This window comes from Biomphalaria glabrata, chromosome 9, assembly GCF_947242115.1.
Source record: "Biomphalaria glabrata chromosome 9, xgBioGlab47.1, whole genome shotgun sequence".
Taxonomy (NCBI): Eukaryota; Metazoa; Mollusca; class Gastropoda; family Planorbidae; genus Biomphalaria; species Biomphalaria glabrata.
In genome coordinates this window covers 4,928,371-4,950,129 of record NC_074719.1, presented here as the reverse complement: position 1 = coordinate 4,950,129, position 21,759 = coordinate 4,928,371, and the positions used below count along the sequence as shown (strand labels likewise).

Genomic DNA, 21,759 nt, shown 5'->3' with positions numbered 1-21,759 from the left:
GATAATTATGTATTTTTAAAAACTAATCCACTTCAAATGTGTTGTGTGTGTGTTTTTTTTTCCACTGATTTTTAATTCCTATATATTTCTAAATAAAATTTAAATTAAAACGAATAAGGTCATTAGTGAGATGCTTGTATGAGAATAATTCAATATCGGCTACTCTTTTAATCAAATTTTATATTAAAATTTCTTAGTGCTATCCAGTTTTCATTAGAAGATTGGAAAACCTTGATAATAAGTAGGCACTATCATGTAAAATCTTTTTTTTAAGTTAGAAGAACTTATATCCCTGGCAAAATCTCTTTTTTTTTAGCGTACAGTGTACGGTTTTCTGAATTTTTCTATAAGTAGAGATATTGTAAGACACTCTTGAAGCTCGCAAGTGATTTTGAAGCTAACATATTGTCCGGAAAATATATATATACATTAATACAGAGATTAGATAGATAGAGATAGATTAATGATAGATAGATAGATAGATAGATAGATAGATAGATAGATAGATAGATAGATAGATAGATAGCTAGATAGATAGATAGATAGATAGATAGATACATACATACATAGATACATAGATAGATAAAGAGATAGATAGATAGATATAGATAGATGGATAGATTCTATCAGAACGTGGAAAATAATTAAGGAGATAAAGAGTTAAAAGTATCTAACAACTATCTATGTTTTACTTTTTTTTTCAAAAATGTTTTGGTTGTTCCTATAGGGTTGAAAATAATCAACATCTTGAGCAATAATTTCTTGCAGTACGATGGTGGACCGCAGTGGGTAGACTATGAACCCAAGACAATTGAGATGACCGAACGACAGTCCAGCGCGCTTACCGCACAAACCAGACAGCCATCTTTCAACAGCAATTTTGGGTCCCTATTAGTCATGAACCTCGCTCCATGGTAAGTATAGCACTTTGACCATGCGTTTACCTGGACTTACGTTTTAGATCAACTCTACTAAGTCTTGGGGCATTCTCTTCTTATTTCCATTGGAAGACAACGGCCACCCGCTCCATCAGAACTACGCCAGGTCGTCGCGAAGTGGGCGACTGCTGTCAATCAAAACAAGAACGGAGCGGTACAAAAACTCGTTCGTACCTCACTCGGTCAGACTCTATCACCGCCACTCATTGATCAGGGAACATGAAATGCACCAAGATACCTGTGTGTAGTCGCTGAATGAACTCTTTATGTTGTCTGTTGTATTTATGTGTATGTTTCTGTTGTGTTGTCTTTATATGAGAAACGAGTCATTGTAATCACAACAAATTTCCGTAAGGATCAATAAAGCAGTCTTAGTCTTAGTCTTAGTCTTAGTCTTAGTGGCTCTAGGGCAGTGGTTCTGAAACTCTGGCACGTGACCTTCGAATCGAGACCTCAAAATAAGATTGCTCGTCTCAATTATAAATATCTTAATGTCAATTACAAATTATATTTTTTTTTAAATTAAAAAGTAACGAAGTGTCATATAAACTCTACACATCTACCAATAACTTAAAAGTATAATGTAAAGAAGAATCGAATTTAATATAAACGTATTTACTTAACATTTTCACTTCATAGTAAACAACGTCAAGACCATATAATTGTATCCTGACGTCGCTAACTTTAAGAATTACTAAACTCACATAAATTTGATTACCATTACTTCATGCCTATATTTTTAAAATGCACATTTATATCCAGGTTGCTGACTATTTGCTTTTTATTTGTTTTTCGTTGCACCACTGTCATAGAATGAAAGTCTAAAACTTCCTTTGTATTGAAATTATTTTTGTGCAAGACTTGGAAGAAGTTGGATGTAATACTGCAGCGCTAAAAAAAAAAAATAACACAAACTTCTATCTTCCTTTTAAACAGCATTAGACATACAGTAGCTTACCAACACTTCCTTTATTTTTTGTACACCTGATATACCAAAAAGATTCCTATTTATAGTGTTTTCCGCCATGCATGAAAGTTTCCAATAAGTGAAAGGAAATAACAAGCATAAATGTAAATGAATGACAGAAGAACTGCAACAATATTAGTTTATATATATATATATATATATATATATATAAGACATAGAAAATAAAAACAGACCTAACAAATAAACTTCTTCCATGTGATAATAATTATTTATGATGATCTAATCTAGTTTTAGATGTATACAGTTCTAGATCTAGTTTTAGATTAAAAATCTAGTTCTAGAACTAGATCTAGTTCTAGATCTAGTTTGTATGATAAGCCGCAATGAAAATATTCATTTCTATTTGCGAGGTAAAAAGTCTTGTCCAAGTCTGTCAAGTCACTCTTTAAAGTACGACAATAATTTTTTTGTGCTGCCAATTGTATCTAATTTTGTAAGAAGATTAAATCTTTTTAGTTTCTCTTTATGTAGCATGTTATACATTTTGAATGTAAGGATAAGGTTAATAATTATTGTTTTCAAAAATATAAGTGTACGCTAAATGAATTTATGGAGATGCTGTGGCTGAGGGGTAAAGCACTTGGAACCGGAAAACCTGTGTTCAAATCCTGGTGAAGACTCTAGGTGGACCTCTTCGACGGCCGATTTTACGAAATTACACTGTAAAAAAATAGAAACAAGTTAAGAAAAGTAGCAAGAGAAACATTTATTGATTATTTATTTCATCTCTTATCATTGTAAATATTCGAACGTTGGTTTGTAGCTCCAAATAGTGAACATAACTATACCGATGTAGGTGTATCAAATCTTAATGGAGAGCATAAAATGAACCTAATCAAGCTTCTTTTAAAACCAAAAGGAATAAAACTTTCATTAATAAATTAACACAGTTTGGTCTTATAAGTAGATATATATATATCTTATAAGGGGCAGCTTAAAAAACACAATCCCATTATAGATTCATGCCAACATGAATATTTGTGGAAACTATAAAAAAAAATTCAAATGTAATCATTAAAAAAAAATTAAATGCTAGCTACCCACACGTATCGAGAAGTTTCTAGACAATGGTCTACCAGCCTATCCAATATGGGACCAATTTCCAGACCCAAAATCTGGTCTCCAGTAAAATTACTTTACTGAAATGTAAAAATTTTCACTGCTTTGTTAAATGTTTTTTTTTTCCAGAAATGAAATAAAAAACATTTAATACAAAATAATTTTTCTGTCAGCAACAGAACACACTTCAATATAGTATAGGCCTAGATATCGAGAGTTACTCAAGAGACAGGAAATAAGTGGAAGAGACAGGCATCTGTAATTAACTCTATCGCATTTAGTTCGTCTTTATATTCCCCACTACTTCTTGTATCCGGCCGGTTTCGACATGATAAAAACGTAAACATAACGATGTTACGGCCCTTGGGAGTATTGATATATATATAAACAACAGTTCTTACACTTAGATAAGGCTTGCCTTTTTTTTTAGTATTTTTACAAAACTTATATCAACTCACTCTGTGTCTGTCTTTCTAACCAAAAGTTTGTACACGTTATTTCTCCGACACCCAATCTCAGATCAAGCTGAAATTTTGCGCAATTATTTCTTTGACGTTGAGGGCCCAGGCCCTTTTGAAATATCAGTCTTCACCGAGATTCGAACCAAGGATCCTAGGTTCGGAAGCCAAGCGCTCAACCACTTAGCCATCGCCCCCCCCCTTTTCTGATATCAAATTAGTCCAAAAAAGTCTTAAAAAGGTAAGTCTTAAAGTTCTTCTTGAAAGTAGTGTAGCATGTTGTCTGTATGAAATCAATGGAGAGTGAGTTCTAAACCTTTGGTCCGTGTACTGAAAAAGCCCCTCAGACCGTAGCTTTTGAGGAAAGGAATCAGGAAAACGCTTAAAGACGGATCACGCCACTGACATCGCTGTGAGCTTATGGCAATCCTTCAGACCATCGTGCTGGATGGAGGGTGGAACCTGCTACCGTTCTACTTCTCGCTCCAGAAGAAATCTTTTCTAGTTTACAAAAGACTTAACAGAAACACTACTCCGAAAAAAAATGGACTAGTTCAATGAAAAAAAAAGTGGCTGAGGGGCCAATTCCTCTTCGTTTCCTATCAAGAGGTTCGAGTTCAAATCCAAACACAATTAGCGTTATGTTTGTGGAGCAGCATGGAAACCTTCTCCACGGGTACCTACTCCCCCCTCTCACTGTTCCACAAAAGAGGTGGGACAATAGCGCTTTGGGCATGCTATACACTAGCAATTAGCACTAATGAAAAGCAATTTAAAAAGAAGTATCAATTCACATTGTGAAAATAAAAGCTAAAAAAAAAAAAACTATAATAGGCCTATTTCTTTAATATATCTTTCTTTTTTCATTATATTATACCGCCTTCAGAACTTCAGATTTTATTCACAATTTTTCGTTTACAAATACTGGTTGTATACATTTTGTATTTCTTGATTATGACCTCAATTTTTAAAGCAAATTTATTTTTTAAGCGCGAAATTTAAATAAAAAATATAATTAAATTACAATAGAAACTGATACTCACAGTACTCCTTCTGGGCTAACAAGAAACGAAAGTATTTCGCCCTGGCCTCGTAGTAGTGCTATAGTCTGTGCTGTCATGCCACTAGTGTTGACAATATCCATGCTTGCACCTGAGCTTATTAACAATCTTACTATGTCAATGTGCCCTTTGTAGGATGCAAACATCAGGGCAGTACCCTGTTAGTTATCAGTCATGTTCACATTTGCTCCTTTATGCAAACATCAAAGGTGTCTCCCCATTAACATTTTCAGCCTCAATGATTGCTCTATATTGAATTAGTAAATCAACAATATTAGTGTATTCTTTGACAGAAAATTAATGTACCGTCAATGCAGTCCAACCATTTACCTCTAAATGATTTACATCTGCGCCAAATTGTATTAAAATCCCGACGATTTGGGACAAGTCTTTATCAGCTGCAAACATTAAAGATGTCCAGCCTTTTATATCAACGTCATTGGCATTTGCATTAGAATCAAGAAGTAACTGTACAGTCTCAAAGTGTCCATTAACAGAAGCAAGCATCAAAGAAGTTTGGCCGCTTTTTGTTCTTATGTCTAACGTCAGCTCCATGTTCTATAAGTAATTCTACAATCTTCGCCCTTTTATGGAAGCAAACATGATGGCTGTAGATTCATCTGTTAATATAGCATTTACTAATGCTCCATGTTTTAAAAGTAATTTAACTGTGTCCTTATGCCCATTTTGAGATGCAGCCATCAATGCTGAGAAAACATTTTCGTCTAATCCATTCACTTTAGCTCCAGCTTTCAGGAGAAAGTTGACTCAATCATTCTGTCCTATAATACACATCAGCATCAGTAGCACCCAGTCTATCGCCTGAAACAATTTTAACTTAAACTCTGAGCTCAAAAACACATACATTTTTACATTTCTTTTCTCGGTTTCGGGAGCTTGACCCAATAAGTTCAAAGCTATTTGTAACAATAAACGCTCATCTTCACAGCAACAGCTAAACTTGAACTGGAAATACTCAGAAAACACAAAAGCATTTAGCTCTAATATTTCTGACCTTAATGCTGGCAATTTTAGTATTTCTTTTGCATTCGGAACTGCAAAACAAGCAAAATATCTATAGTTTTTTTTTTAAGTTTATTTAATGGGAAAGAACTCCGCCCTTACAACTAAACCAATAATGTACAAGTTATTTTCCTTATTCGATACCACACAAAATAATCAATTAATTACCAATAATTAATTGACTAATTGGGTCTTTTTTTAAATGTTCATGTTTTGTTTTATGGTGGCCTGATTTGCTTGGGGATGCGGGGACATATATGTTACTGGATTAGAGACTTCCTACAATATTCATAAAATAATATACCTATTGTATATCAATAATATTTACAGTGTAGCATGAGCGGGTTTACTTAAAACAAAGTGCAGTACACAATGACGTGCCTGATAGTTCTTCCATATTGATATTAGTAAATTGGTGTGGCGAATGTTCTGTCATTAGAAAACAATAGGAGTTGTTGCTGAACATAAAAATTATATATGTGTCAGACGCGAATAGCCCAATTTTCAGTAAAAGAAATTACAAAAGTCATTTCTCTATAGAAGAAGTTACGCAGGCTATATAAAATACAACCACAGACCTATATATACTACAATAAATATAGGTTTTTGATTGCTAGTTACGATTTATTTAGGTAGGTGCTGTTTTACTATTACATACCACGTATTAGAGTTTAGAAAAACCCAAGTTTGTTTCTTGAGCAACGCTATTAGCTAACAACTCATATCAACTATCCATTAGTATATTTAGATCTATAATCTAATTCTAGCCTAGATCTATATATAAAAATCGAATAGATCTAGTAATAGTATAGATTCTACCTTGAGACTAGATTGCCGAGTCTAGCCTATGCTATGCCTATAGTCAGTTTTTATTAGAAAAAAGTCTAGATATTAATAAAGACTGAAGTTTTTTAATTATTAGATTATTAGATATAGACATAAGACATAGATCTAATAATACTGTAATACGTTTACTATACTCTATACTTAATCTATTAAACTAGAGATTTATCTATAGATCTATCTATAATCTAGTCAATCTAGATCTATACAATATTCACTATAATACTTCTACTTATAATGACTAATTTAATAAGTTAGTACTTAGACTATCTTAGTACTGTCGAAGCTCGATAGAAGAGTTTACAAACTGGTGCACCGACAACTTTCTAGAACTGAATGTAACAAAAACTAAAGAACTTATAATAGATTTTAGAAAGAAAAAACAAACTATGCTTGAACTGCAAATAAACACTACATCTATAGAACAAGTAAAGGCATATAAATATCTAGGCGTTATCATCAACAACAAGCTTTCATGGGAAGACCACCTTGGAACTCTGACAAAGAAAACAGCCCAGCGACTCTTTTTTCTATACAAACTCAACAGTTTTAAATTAAACAAGAAGATCCTTGAGACATTTTACGTCGCGACTGTACAGAATCTGCTAACATACGAATAAGTTGTTGGCAAGGCAACGCCTCATCTAAACTGTTGCAACGTCTAGAAAACATCATTAAAAAAGCATCAAAAATTACACTTACAACATTACCACATTTAAAGGAACTTTTTGAACAAACGTGCCTAAGAAAAATCTTGGAAGACAACGGCCACCCTCTCCATCAGAACTACGCCAGGTCGTCGCGAAGTGGGCGACTGCTGTCAATCAAAACAAGAACGGAGCGGTACAAAAACTCGTTCGTACCTCACTCGGTCAGACTCTATCACCGCCACTCATTGATCAGGGAACATGAAATGCACCAAGATACCTGTGTGTAGTCGCTGAATGAACTCTTTATGTTGTCTGTTGTATTTATGTGTATGTTTCTGTTGTGTTGTCTTTATATGAGAAACGAGTCATTGTAATCACAACAAATTTCCGTAAGGATCAATAAAGCAGTCTTAGTCTTAGTCTTAGATGTATTATAGTTTATTAATAGATTTACTTTTCAATGCCTAGACCCAAAAATTGCGAATGATGTCTATAATGACTGATTTTTTTTTTTTTATAATAATAGGCCTACTAAATCTAGGTCTAGAATCTACTTAAATCTAGTCTAAAATAATGACTGTCTAAGACTCTAGATGATTGAGAAGTTCACATAGAGGTGTTTTTAATAATACGGCATGTCGGCTGAAAGTATATAAAGTGCTTGTTTTGTTTTTTTATGTAAAAATAAAAAAGAGGCTCCGGTACTCAGTGATAGATTGCCTAACTTTCAACTAATAATAAATTAACAATTAACGTTGAATTACAAGAAAAGTAATCATTTTCCCGACATTGAAGAAAGGTGCCGGTACCCCATACCGGTGCGTACCGTCACAAAAATATATGTATATCTAAATCTTCTTTCATTTAATTTTTTTGCGGGGTTATTGCTACTTAATACATTGATACCGGATCGATTAAAATAGGGCCTAAGTATACAAGCAGGATTTTGAGCATTGGATAAATTTATTTTATAAGTACAAAGTTTTATGGAAGAGGCAATATATTAGTTGTTTGAAGTTTGTAACTTCTTAAATTCAGGCAAAAATATCGAAGCCTACATTTTTACACTCATTTCTAAACAATTAGAAGAGATGGACTGACTCATAGTGTAGCTTGTGTACATCTGCAAAAACACAAACTCAGTTAGACTTACAAAACTATTAAAAGAAAAACTTAGTGATTATTTTTACTGTATAATTCTATTATTATTCCTTTTTAGAATTAGGATATACAAAAAAAATTGCCATATGACTTTGTCTAACAGAAAAAAAAATGAAACTTACGTCTATTTATGCGGTTATTTATAGTTACCTAGTAATATAAAATATATTGAACTAACACGTACATTCATCATAATGCAGCCATGCGATTTTTCGTTTATAAACATAGCATTATTTAGGACCAATATTTTACAAAGGCTGCTTGGAGAAATCAGGTATACCCATTAGGAGAAAAACGACCCCTTTACTCAAGAAAAATTTAAGAAACTAGAACAGACACAAAATAAACATTGACATTCATAAGAAAAGAATATTCAAAATTGATTAGAGTAACACCTTTTTAAGTAATCATTTAAAGTTTAAAATCACTACAATTTTTTTCAACAATTATTTTGTGTATGAAATTGTGTATCGGAAAATGCCGGGTAAATGAAATAAGCTAGTCCTAAAAAAAATAACACAGATCTTGGGTAAAATACTCATCAAATAAAGTACTGTAAATGTGTAGTTTCACGCGCTAGTTTCAGGTCTTTTTTTATAGCCTCTATCGGATTATATCCCAACTACCCGTATTTTTGTGCAGAATTATTTTCTCTATCAGGAACACTTAAAATTATAGCATAATAATGTCAGTTTAATTTAAAAAGAGAACTGAAAAATACAAAGATATATAGGGAAAAAAAGCGACTTCCGGGCCAATACTTTTTAATCAAAGAAACGAAACGGACGTCCAACAAACCCTATAGATAATAATAAACTGTAATTCTTACGATATTTATACTAGAAATATTGCATGCAATCGTAATTTTTTTGGAAACAAATATTTTTACCTTTCAAAATGTTACTACATTCTTTCATCGTAGCTCTGAAATGTTCTCCAGATAAACCAAAACCTACTGTTTGAAGAATCGTTAAATTTGTATTATCAGCCAATTCCTTCCTCTGAAAAATAATTTCAACACATTATGACAATTAACATTTCGTCTTTTTATCAGATCAATTATATTAGTGCCGGTATTAATTTAAATAAAAAAGGCACTCTTCTTTTTTGTATGTTGTAATTCTCACGATTAGATTGCAGAAAGAACTTACGCTTTTAAGAGATCGATTAATGATAACTCGTATTGGCTTTTTAATTTTGGATTTCTGAAAACCAGATCGTTAGTAAAACATACATAATAGTTATGAAAGACAAAGCTTATATTAAGTGTAATTGTATCAATAAGTCTGGATCAGTCATGTAATTGTATAGGCTATACATGGTTGACCTAAATATATAAATCTTGCGATATAAATATTTTTACCAATTCTTTTGGTTCAGCTTTTAGCCTTCTCAATACGCTATGATTCTATCACTTCTCTGGACCAGTTGGGAAAGGGGGAGGGAAGATGAGAGTATCTTGGTGAATGTTTATATGATCGCTTTTTTTAAATACAGGATCTTAAGAATCCTCAAGGGGACTAATTAAACTTATGCAACCACATCTGTCAAGTGCGACTTCTTGCCCTTGTTCAAGATACCAAACAAAATAATTTATTACCAATAATTAATTAACTAATTGGTTGTGTTGTCAGGTAATAGAAATAATGGTGCAAATTTCTGCTGATATAGAGATTGGGTGTGGGAGAAATAACATGAACAAACTTGTTACCAGACACACTGAGTTGATATAAGCTTTGTAACAATAAAAAATAATCTTCAGCAGAAAGAATCTGCTCTGAGACCAACAATTGGACTCGTAGTAATCGAGTCAAGTTATAGAAATAAAAGGGCACACAACTCTTTACTATCAGCAATAGTCGAGATATTTAGTTCTCATTTATTTGTTCGCTCCCTTATTAAATACAAATAAACTGTTGTGGAACTGTTTCAACCCACAGTTGGAGTAAGACAAGGCTGCTTACTTTCACCAACACTCTTCAATGTCTTCCTTGAAAGGATAATGGAATATGCTCTCGAGGGCTATGAAGGTACTGTTAGCATTGGAGGAAGAAGAATTACTGACTTGCGCTTTGCAGATGAAATTGATGGCCTAGAAGGGACAGAAGAACTAGCTGACCTGGTGATGCACATTGGCAAGACTTCCGAAACATACGGCATGCAAATAAATGCCGAAAACAAAATATGACCAGGGCTTTAAAAGGGGCATCAGTATTGGAGGTGAAAAGCTGACTAGTGTTAGCAGCTTCAAATACCTCGGAGATATTGTATCAGATGAGGAAACGAAACCTGAACTACTGGCCTGAATAGCAGAGTCCACAGCAGCTCTTTCAAAACTTGAAATAATATGGAAAGACAAAAGCTTATCCCTCGACTCCGAAATCAGACTGATGCGCTGCCTGGTCATGGCCACATATTTATATGCCTGTGAGTCTTGGACGCTGACTGCAGAGCTAGAGAGGATGTTCCTAGCAATGGAATGGAGATGCTACAAAAGGATCTTAGGTATCACATTTAAAGACCGCATTACACTCAACCACCCCGACTTGTATTTGAAAGCTTTATAGTACAGTATAGTTTATGTATGTGTCAATGTGTAAAAATTAATTTGACCACTCTGCTTTACATCTAAATTCTTTCCTTAACTCTTTCTCTCCTAACTGACGATACCAGCGTTGATTCCACCAGAATCAGGTAAACAATTACGGAGAGAAAGAGTTAAAGCCTAATAGGTGACTCTAAACGGTTTGTTTGGGTGACAGATGTAAATATTACACTTGTACTAATCACCAAAATGTAAACGACGTGTTTGTTATCAATGTGTGTAGAACTCAAGAATGCTGAGTTCGTTCTTCCTGGAGCTACACTTGACAGGTAACAAACATAGAATAGGTTGATTTGGAGCTACACTTCACAGGTAACAAACATAGAATAGGTTTACTTGGAGCTACACTTCACAGGTAACAAACATAGAATAGGTTGACTTGGAGCTACACTTCACAGGTAACAAACATAGAATAGGTTGACTTGGAGCTACACTTCACAGGTAACAAACATATAATAGGTTGACTTGGAGCTACACTTCACAGGTAACAAACATAGAATAGGTTGACTTGGAGCTACACCTCACAGGTAACAAACATAGAATAGGTTGACTTGGAGTTACACTTCACAGGTAACAAACATAGAATAGGTTGACTTGGAGTTACACCTCACAGGTAACAAACATAGAATAGGTTGACTTGAAGCTACACTTCACAAGTAACAAACATAGAATATGTTGACTTGGAGCTACACCTCACAGGTAACAAACATAGAATAGGTTGACTTGAATCTCATTTGAGCAGGCAAAAAATACGTTTATTCAATAACAACAATATACTGCAACTTCTTGTCAGTTACACAAAGATAATCCAATTTGATATATAATTACATTTGCATAACAATGGTATCAAATATACAAGTCCTTTAGAATAGAATTTCACTTCTGAAATACGCTAGCGTCACATCGGGTAACAATAGATTCCAAATTTAAGTACTGAAAGCAACTACTAAAAATAAGTATACTGTCTCTACTGACTTCAAGTGACTACTCCCAAATGACCTAAAGTTACTACTGGCTAAAAGTCAAATTGGTCATTCTTACTTCCTCTTTCTAGGTCCAAGGTTTCTCGTGCTTTTCACCCTCTTGACCCAAGGTGAACGAATAACGGTTAACGTCAAGCGAGACTTTAACAGTAACCCCTAACCCGAAGATTTCAAAGTTTAACTACTACTAAACGGATAGCACAACATGGGGGCGACCATATGCGAAAAATAATTTAACAGATACTTAGTAATAGGAAAAAAAACTATGTATTGTAACTAGAATTCATGAGTCCAATAGATGGATAATTGGTCTCTGTCGATGCGTACCTGTATCTCTATAGCATCAGTTCTTTTGCATGCTGAATATTAAAACGCATCTTGGCTGTTATTTTGCTTAGTTGGTCCTATTTGACTATGATGGATATTGTTTTTGTATGGCTCTATAACGCCTCCTGTTTGTACTGTACATGGGAACTAGGCAGGGACAGCCTTAGATAACAGGAGGCCCTAGGTAAAGTGACTTTGGTGCCAACAAATGACATAGAAACATTAAAAATAGACAGCGAAAACAAAATAACGCAATTTATCTTATCTTATATTATACAGACGTTAATTCAAAAAAGAAGATCATGCATATTATATGCATCTCATAGTGTACTCGAAAGGGAACGTTGGACATACGTTTAGTTATTTCTTCTCCAAAAATTGTTTTGAGTCCTGTGTGAGGCCCCCATCAATCGGACGCCCTAGGCGGCTGCCTAGTTTGCCTAAGGCCGGCCCTGAACTAGGTATAGAGTTGGACTTACCTGATGCTTGGATCGCAGTTGTTATTTGTTGAGTTACATTGGAAGCGGTGGAGCCATGTTAATGAAGAAGTGTGCTTGTAGTTAAAGCTGTTAAGTGTTAAACTACAGTTGCTTATTTCACTGATGCATGCTCGAGGATGTATACCACATTTTTAACAAGTTGCCAAACTATGTTTTGAATGTTTCTCATCATTTAGGCTAATCGTAGATTGTGGTAATTAAACAAAGGTGCAAGTAACTACTGCGTTGGCCAGTTATGTCAATGTTGGTGTTTACGGACAAGTTAGCTGTTACTATTGTTTACTAATTTGTTACTAGAATGTCAGGATAAACGCTTTAAAGATAACCCTGACTGTCTTTAACGGTAACTATAAAAAAATAATGAATAAAGCGATCTTTCTGAAACGTTAATTAAATAGGCAGTCACGATAAATGATGTGAGCTAGTTGTAGGAACCGAAAACAAAAGGCTTACTTTCAATTCTTGTATTTATGACAAATTTTTCTCTCTGTAAAAAAAGTTGGCAGGTTAGGCTTGCCTTCTGTTAGGATAGAAATCTTTTCGCAGAATCGTTGACCAATCGCCCTTCTAACTTAAGCGTACTTAAAATAATACATACATATTTGTCCATGACAATTCTAAAACGGGTAAAAACAACATATAAGGCTACCGCCCACAGCCCAATTATGAGTTGAGCATTCAGAAAGATTTAAAATTCTCTGCAAGTTCTACGAGTCTCTGAAGACACGACGCTTTATACTATTTATAGATCTGATCCTATGTAGCTTGAGGATTGAAAGCGGGACAAATGTCAATCAAGGGACGTAACAAGGGCAGACTTAATTTTTTTTTTCAATAGCTGTGACTTTATTACAATACATCAGAATGTACACACGTACAATTTACCACTATGTAGATATACACAGACACAGTAATTTAAATAATTCCTGATTTTCTGAAAAGTTATCCGAGATAAAACATCTTAATGTGCAATGCATTTGAAAGTATTAACCTCTGCCAGATATACCCGGTCGCTGCTACATCCCTTTTTTTCTAATCACATCGCGTCATCCAAATAGCGAGTCGCATGAATACTTCTAAGACAAAGGATACTTCAAGAAAACAGAACTGCTACGTGGAATAATAACACAATGTTCTGTACAAAATGCAGCTGAAATCAAGCTCATAGGGCTTGGATGGCTGCCTGGTCGTGCGGTTTGCGCGCTGGACTGTCGTTTTGGATTTATCGATGGTCCCGGGTTCAAACCCTGCCCGCTTCCATTCCCCGTCGTCCTGCGGGAGGTTTGGACTAGAAAGTAAAACTATCTTCAACTCTGAAGGAACATCCGAAACATGTAAAACATTTTTACAAACAAGGGCTTATCAAAAGAAGCTTTCGATCATGGTGCGACACTTCAAATCAGGATATAATTAAACAGTCTCTTCAGCAAAGGTTTCAGATCTAACCACCTGGTCTTTCCATAGCCCAAAGTTTTGCTTTATTCTAAATCGGCAAACGGACACGAAGGGTGGCACAAAGAAGTGTGTCATCGCGGGAAACACTTTCACTTTATTGTGGGGCCGTGAACGCTTTCAAAAACTGGGTATCACTAACGAGCTTCTTTGCTTTGTTCATTATATAGGGTCCAAAACTTCATAAACGATTGCTTCACTTTTGGTTCTTGCACATTTGTATTTCCGCTCATACATTTTAAAGTATTTTAAAATTGCAGTCCATTGATAAATACTGTTATTATGGAAAACTGTAATGATACTGCAAAAGTACCTATAGTGGCTGCTACTTAAACTATAAGACAAACATTTAAATGTTGGAGGCTTGCTAGAAAGTTCCAATTGAAAATTACAATCTGTATTCAGATGTTTAGTTAAATCCAAATGTGCGACAGAAAACTGACCGACATTTCTAGCTTCGCACTCCACTGTGAATCTGTATTCAGATGTTTAGTTAAATCCAAATGTGCGACAGAAAACTGACCGACATTTCTAGCTTCGCACTCCACTGTGAATCTGTATTCAGATGTTTAGTTAAATCCAAATGTGCGACAGAAAACTGACCGACATTTCTAGCTTCGCACTCCACTGTGGTTATTGATTTTACTCGCCATCTATAAAGGGGAACTCTGCATCCTGTTCCTGTGAACTTTGATCTTGTTCTTTTTTTGTCTACGACATTTCCAACCCTGTCATCTACGTAAACAGAAAGAAAAGCCAAGCCAAGGAATATTGTATGCTGAAATTAATGAACAGAATCAGCGAGGAACACGCGGAACGACAACACGCCAAAAGTCGAAAGAAAACGTGATGACGTTAGTTTCTGAGAAGGCCGAATGCAGCAAAGTGAAAGCACTACTCATGCATTTTAAACAGGAGCCTGCTAAGCAGTGAACAGGAAATAAAGATCAAGAAGGAAGCGCCGCAAGACAGAACTTTTAAGTTACTAGTCCAAAGAAAGATTTTAAAATAAAAGCGTGACGTTGATTGACAAGACAATTACAAGAAGTATGTAATTTAAAAAAAAAAAAAAAGAGACAAAGCAAAAATGTCCTCATAAGCGTTTGGCAATGAATATAACACCAACATATTATTTTCGCTCTTAAAATATCAATATTGATTTGACTCTTAGGAAACTATTTAAATATGAAGAAACTACTTAGATTTATGTGGGTAACCCATACAACCAGAGCTAGCTCAATGGACCTCATTCACCAATCGCTTACAAACAACATCTAGCCACGTGATAATATTGATAAAACAATGCCCGTTTTCCCTTACAATTTTTCTCCAAAGCAATTCTCAGTCACTTTGTATATAGCTATTATTATATTAACTCATAGACTAAGGAAATTAGTCCAAAAGAATATTAAAAACCAACATCTTGTGTCGATTCTTCAACGAGTTATTTACAATATAAAATTCTTTTTCATTAAAATGTATCACTTATTCATTCATTCATATTCATTATCTCTATTTCCGTGGACGATGAAATAAGATTATTTAGCTATTGTTACTTAACTCTTTCTCTCCGTAATTATTTACCACATTCTGGTGGAATTAACGTTTGTATCGTCGGTTAGGAGAGAAAGAGTTAAGTTTAGGACAACAAAGCACTACTCATGCATTTTAAACAGGAGCCTGCTAAAACGCAAAATACCTAGGTGTTATAATAAAAGAAAAACTGTCATGGGATCACCATATTGATGAAACTATAAAAAAAAATATCAAACAAAGCCTTAGGGTTTATTAAAAGAAATTTCTATGAATCAAATAAGAACATAAAACTAAAATGTTTTTTAACCTTGGTTAGGCCAATAGTAGAATATGCATCCTCTGTTTGGGACCCCTCAACTCAAGATAACATTAAGAAACTGGAACAGACACAAAATAGAGCGGTGAGATTCAGAACAAACCAATATTCACATTTGACTAAATTTAGAAAGCCTTCAGAAGAGAAGACTCAAAAGTAAAGTAGCAATTATACATAAAACACTGAACCATAATCTTCAAATACAAAAACAAAATTTTATAAAATACTCTGAAAGACACAAAGATAAAACACATTCCTCGTCCCATATGCTAGGACAAATTTGTACAAATACTCCTTCTTCCCTAGTGCTATTAGGGCATGGAATGGGTTGCCTGAGCTAGCCAGGAAAACCAGTGACTTGGCAGAATTTAAGTCATTGGTTAATATGCATGACTAAATGCATGACGCGTAGGACGTAATCATCTTCTTTTTTTGAAGTAACGTCTGTATTATATAAGATAAGATAAGCCATTCTCATGATTGAAACTACAGCGGTTAAAGTTACCAAAAATAATTTTTATTTGCAATTTCTACTATATATCTAAATGAAAGCCGGCATTTCAATATCTTAATCACCAAACAATAATTTGTCCCACTTTAAGCACTTAACACTTTTTTGGTGCGTAACTTACTTTCGTTCGAGATTTATTTTAATCCACAGATCTAGATCTTAAATCTCATTCTCCTCTAGATGTAGTGAATTGTGTAGAGATTGAGTGCGAGGGATTATCCTTAGATCACTGTGATTACCAATTGTGATTTTACATATGTATGAAATCGCTCGTGTGCGTGAGTGGACACAATTTCTACAGTTTGAAATGTAAAGACTAGTTGATCATAATGTGTAGAACAATTTTAAAACGACTTGATCTAAATCTGCATGTAGGCCACTATCTAAAATCAAAAAGTTAAAAGTCCTAAAAAATTGTTACAGTGAGTATAATGACCTATTAAAAGTGTGTGTTCTCGAGGGGGGGGGGGGGTTTGTAGGCTAGGCTATGGTTAAAGAAGATTGTTTATTCTAAATAACGTGCCTCTCTAGATCTATGAATGACAACAACAAAAGTTTGCATAAATATGCTTAAACTATACTGGAAAAAAATATTTCCTTATTAATATTGTATTCCATGTCTTTTAATATTAATAGTGACTAGTTGTTAACATTGTGTATTTTTATGAGAAAAAAAAAACTACAACTGCTTGCATGGTTAGGTTTTAAAAATTAAACCTTTCGATTTCAGAAAAGGAAAAAAAACAGCTTTTGAATCAGAACTTTGGAGGATTTAAAATATCATGATATCGGATTTTTTTTCTAGTTTTTAGATCTAGACTGGACGGACCGAGACCAGTCGTTTTAGAAGGCCTCAACACTGATCTGTGACGTCGCAACCTGTGGGCAGTTATAAATTCTAAACTAAAAACTGGCACAAAAGCTTTCGCCATTGGTCCTTTCCCATATATCTATTGTATTCGGATTTCCGAATTATGAAAAATTGCATGCTCTTCATTCTTAGAGATTAAACAAAACTACACTGCCTCCTTATTTACAATATATATATAGGTGTGTGGCTGAAATAGATATGAATACTTAACTTTTATACTGCTCATAAATGCTGTATAATAAAGTACACAAAATTGTAAGTCACACATTTTCGTTTCATAAAACTCTTTAATTGGCCAGTCTATATTTATTTATGTCTATGTGCGGAAATTTTAAATGAAATGTTTTGTTTAAAAAGAGAAAGAATGCATTTAGTATAAAATTTAATATAATATAAAACAGTAATTAGCCCAAAAAGCAGTGTTTCATAAGTACAGGTAAACTATGAGTCCCACCAACTAACATTAGACCATCTGATAAAGGAAAACGATTCTTCCTTGAGGTCTTGAATCAAATCAATTATATCATCATTTAATAACATCAGTTAGGTCAGGCCCACATTGAAACATCTTCATAGCTATCATTTCATTGAATGTCTATTAATAATGTAATAATATTATAATAATAACATTAAGAAATCTCCATATCCTGTTGTCAGTAGGACAAACAATACTATCCCCTTCGTCTAAAGTCTGAAACATGTCTTGCATTTTTAAAATACGAATATATATATATATATAATTTTTTTTTATATATATATATATATATATATATATATATATATATATATATATATATATATATATATATATATACAATATGTATTCATTCTTTTCTTTTTAATTTAAAAAACAAAGCTAATCAATATCTGCTATTATGCAACAGAAGACACATTAATAATCAATATATATCTTATGTTTTTAACTTTGTTTGTAATCGCATGCATAAATGTTCAATAAAAATGCAAAATATTCAACTTCCGGACGTTATATAAATCTTTTCTTCCTCTTGTTGTTTTTATTTTACTCTTATCATATCTTATATCATACAGAAGTTATTTCAAAAAAAGAAGATGATTACGTCCAACGCGTCATGCATCTAGTCACGCATGTTAACCGATGACCTAAATTCTTAATAACGAATAGTTTTTTAAAAAAGTGAAAAGACATCTCTATTTAAAGAAACAAAACGGTTCGCTCTCATAACATAGTAAGTACTCGTTGAACCAGATCCATTGCAAGCTGCAAAATATCATGAAATCGATCTTAACGTGACAGACGGACAAACAGATCACACAAAACTGATAGTTGCTTTTCTCGTTTTTAAATTGGGGGGGGGGGCTAAAAACAAGCATAGACTATCAATATTGTATTATATATACGATAAGATAGTGTATACTTACGGTTTATTGTAGTATCCTCCTAATTAACACGAAAAGAAAAAATAATAATAATCATTTGACAATATTAAATGTGCATAGTAATATAATAATAATAAGGCTTGTCTTTGATTCCAAAGATTAGTGAGGAATGCAGTATTTACCGTGACTGCGTAGCCCCAGCTGCGACCTACATATTTTGCCACATCCAGAGCAATCATAACCATTGTCCGCATGTGGTCGATTTAGTTTTACTTTACGCCATCTGCGTTTGTCCTCGGCAGCGGATTTTCTTTTGGTCTCAAATGTGTATCCCGCGGCCTTCGTGAGTGACCTCCAGTTGTCTCGTTCATAGGGCGCATGCAGCCAGGTGCTCTCTTCTATGTCAGCTAAGGAAAGTTGACGCCTAAGAAAGTCTTTGAAGCGTTTCCGTGGGGCGCCTCTGTTACGTCGGCCACCTTTTAGCTCACCAAAAAAGAGCATTTAGCATACGTTCGTCTCCCATGTGGGATACGTGCCCTGTCCAGCGTAATTGTCGGACTATAAGAAGTCCCTCTATACTGTCCAAGGACATCGCTGTTTGTAGTGCGGTTTTGCCACCGTATTTCTATGATGGTAGAAAATGACGTGAAGCAGGGCTGGGTACTTGCTCCTACTCTATTCGCTATCTTCTTTGGCTTAATGCTGGGTCAAATGAGGCAGCGATTGCACGAAGGCATATACATCCGGTTTCGTTCAGACGGCAATGTGTTCAATCTTCGACGTCTACTATCCTATACAAAAACAAAGGAGATGGTCATAACGGAGCTTCTCTATGCCGATGATTGCGCCCTGCTAGCTCACTGTGAACATGATCTCCAGAACGCGATAAACGAATTCGCATACGCTGCCGCCTCTTTCGGTTGATCTATAAACCTCGGGAAAACTGAAGTCATGTTCCAGAACTCACCCACAATGATAGTAATATAGATATGCGATAATATATATACACACGTATTTTAAAAAAAGCAAAACATAAACTGTTCCGTTTAATGAAAACAATGAATATAGAGTAAAACTAAAATGTTAACATGCATGACTAGATGCATGACTAGATGCATGACTAGATGCATGACGCGTAGGACGTAATCCTCTTCTTGTTTGAAGTAACGTCTGTATTAGGTCTTTATAAGGTCGAGCGCCAGACTTCCAAACCATGGAGTCCTTGAGTTCAAAACTCGGTCGATTAATTTTGTTCAGTTGTGTTCTAATTACTCCCTTCTCAACACTAATGTCTAGCTGACATGTGCTGAAAACAAAAATAAAGGTCTTTGTGCTGAAGACTTTAAGAACTGGCGACAGAAGTTACAGATCATTGATCCTCTTATCTTATAGATTACAGACGTTACTTTATAAGAGAATACTATGACGTCCTACGCATTTCATGTGTCAATCTGGCCGTGCATGTTAATCAGTGTCAAACTCTGAGCTAAGTCGATTTTTTTCCTGGCTGATTCAGGCAACCCGTTCATTCTCAACGGCACTATGGGAAGAAGGAGCACTTGTAAGAGTATTTAATTAGATTTTTGTTTCTTTTTCTGTGTGCTTTCACTCTAAAATGGGCCTACCCTGGACATACTTCCTAACAAATACCATTATCCTGCTGCCTAACAAATACCATTATCCTGCTGCCTAACAAATACCATTATCCTGCTGCCTAACAAATAACATTATCCTGCTGCCTAACAAATAATATTATCCCGCTGACTAAGAAATAACATTATCCTGCTGCCTAACAAATAACATTATCCTGCTGCCTAACAAATAACAGTATCCTGCTGCCTAACAAATAACATTATCTTGCTGCCTAACAAGTAACATTATCCTGCTGCCTAACAAATAACATTATCTTGCTGCCTAACAAGTAACATTATCTTGCTAGTATCACGTGACAAAACTGATCGTTATTTGACAAACTTAAAGGCGTAACAAAGTATCTTCCAGGAAGCGCAATAAAGATCAGATGGTCTCTGAAAAAAACAGCTGGAGAACCTTACGTAGGCCACGAGACACATTTAAGGCCCAAAAAAAGTCCTCACCTAAGAAGAAAACTTTAACAGACCTCTATTGGGCAACAGCTTTGACTGCATTAGGATGTGCAAAATATGCAGGTCAAAAATGAGTTCAATTATAAAATAGCTGTAAATATATATTACAAACAATTCCGTTCGAATGTCAAAAGTATTTATGGAAATAAAATAGTACACATAGAAGAGTCTATAACATAATGAATATGTTCTCGTCCAACACTTTCTAACCTTTTAGGGGCAATATTGTGACGTACTGAGTTGCCCAAACACCATAACTTGCCTCTCTTCTATGCTGACCGAGTTCGAAAGACTGGAGCATATTTGCTGCTTGGGCTCAGGGGCGGCAGGAGATTACAAGAAAGATTTTTTACCCTCCACCTACGGGACGCCAATACCGAATAGTCAGTTTGGGTTTACTCCCTTAGACATAGACCTTACTATGACCTATTTAACTTACCCCACTGAAATGATGGTGTCACACAGGCCAATAGGATACTTAGTGTAGCTGGCAGTACGAAAGCTTGCATTCTTGTTTGTTTCTTTGTTTTTTGTTGTTGTTGTTGTTTTAGTTGCTGATTTGAAACTGTAAAAAAGAGAGAGATATGAGACAATTTATTTTAACAAAGAAACTTAACGTGGTTGAGTGGTGGTAAAGTGCTTGGCTTCCCAACCGGGGGTCCTGGGTTCGAATCCTAGTGAAGAATGAGATTTCTAATCTCGCGATCTTTTGGGGGCCTTTGAGTCCACCCAGCATTAAGGGTACCAATTTGAAACTGTCTGTTAAAGCTAAGCCATAGGTTCTTGAAACTCTAGGCCAGTAAAATCGAACAAGAGCTCCATTTCATCGGCCTGAATGAACAGTGTCTGGAAAAGGGTCTTACTAGTGTCTTTGCTCACACTGTCATTTCCTGTGGCACGGTCTCTCAGGGAGCCACTGCCATTTTCCTATTCTATATCAGGCTAAAGGTCTTGGGAGTTTTTTTACAATGCCGCACAGTGCAATGGGATTCTCTCGAGTGCCCTGGTTAATG

At 34.8% G+C, this 21,759-nt stretch overlaps 1 long non-coding RNA gene across 1 annotated transcript; it reads right to left on the bottom strand.

Annotated features, from left to right (window-relative positions):
* Positions 1–2,257: 2,257 nt before the first annotated feature.
* Positions 2,258–21,305, bottom strand: LOC129928051 (uncharacterized). Its single transcript, XR_008779639.1, has 5 exons — positions 21,186–21,305; positions 18,684–18,702; positions 9,071–9,182; positions 4,487–4,751; positions 2,258–2,586 (listed from the first exon to the last, which is right to left on the bottom strand). It is a non-coding gene; the product is annotated as an uncharacterized LOC129928051 (long non-coding RNA).
* Positions 21,306–21,759: the final 454 nt, after the last annotated feature.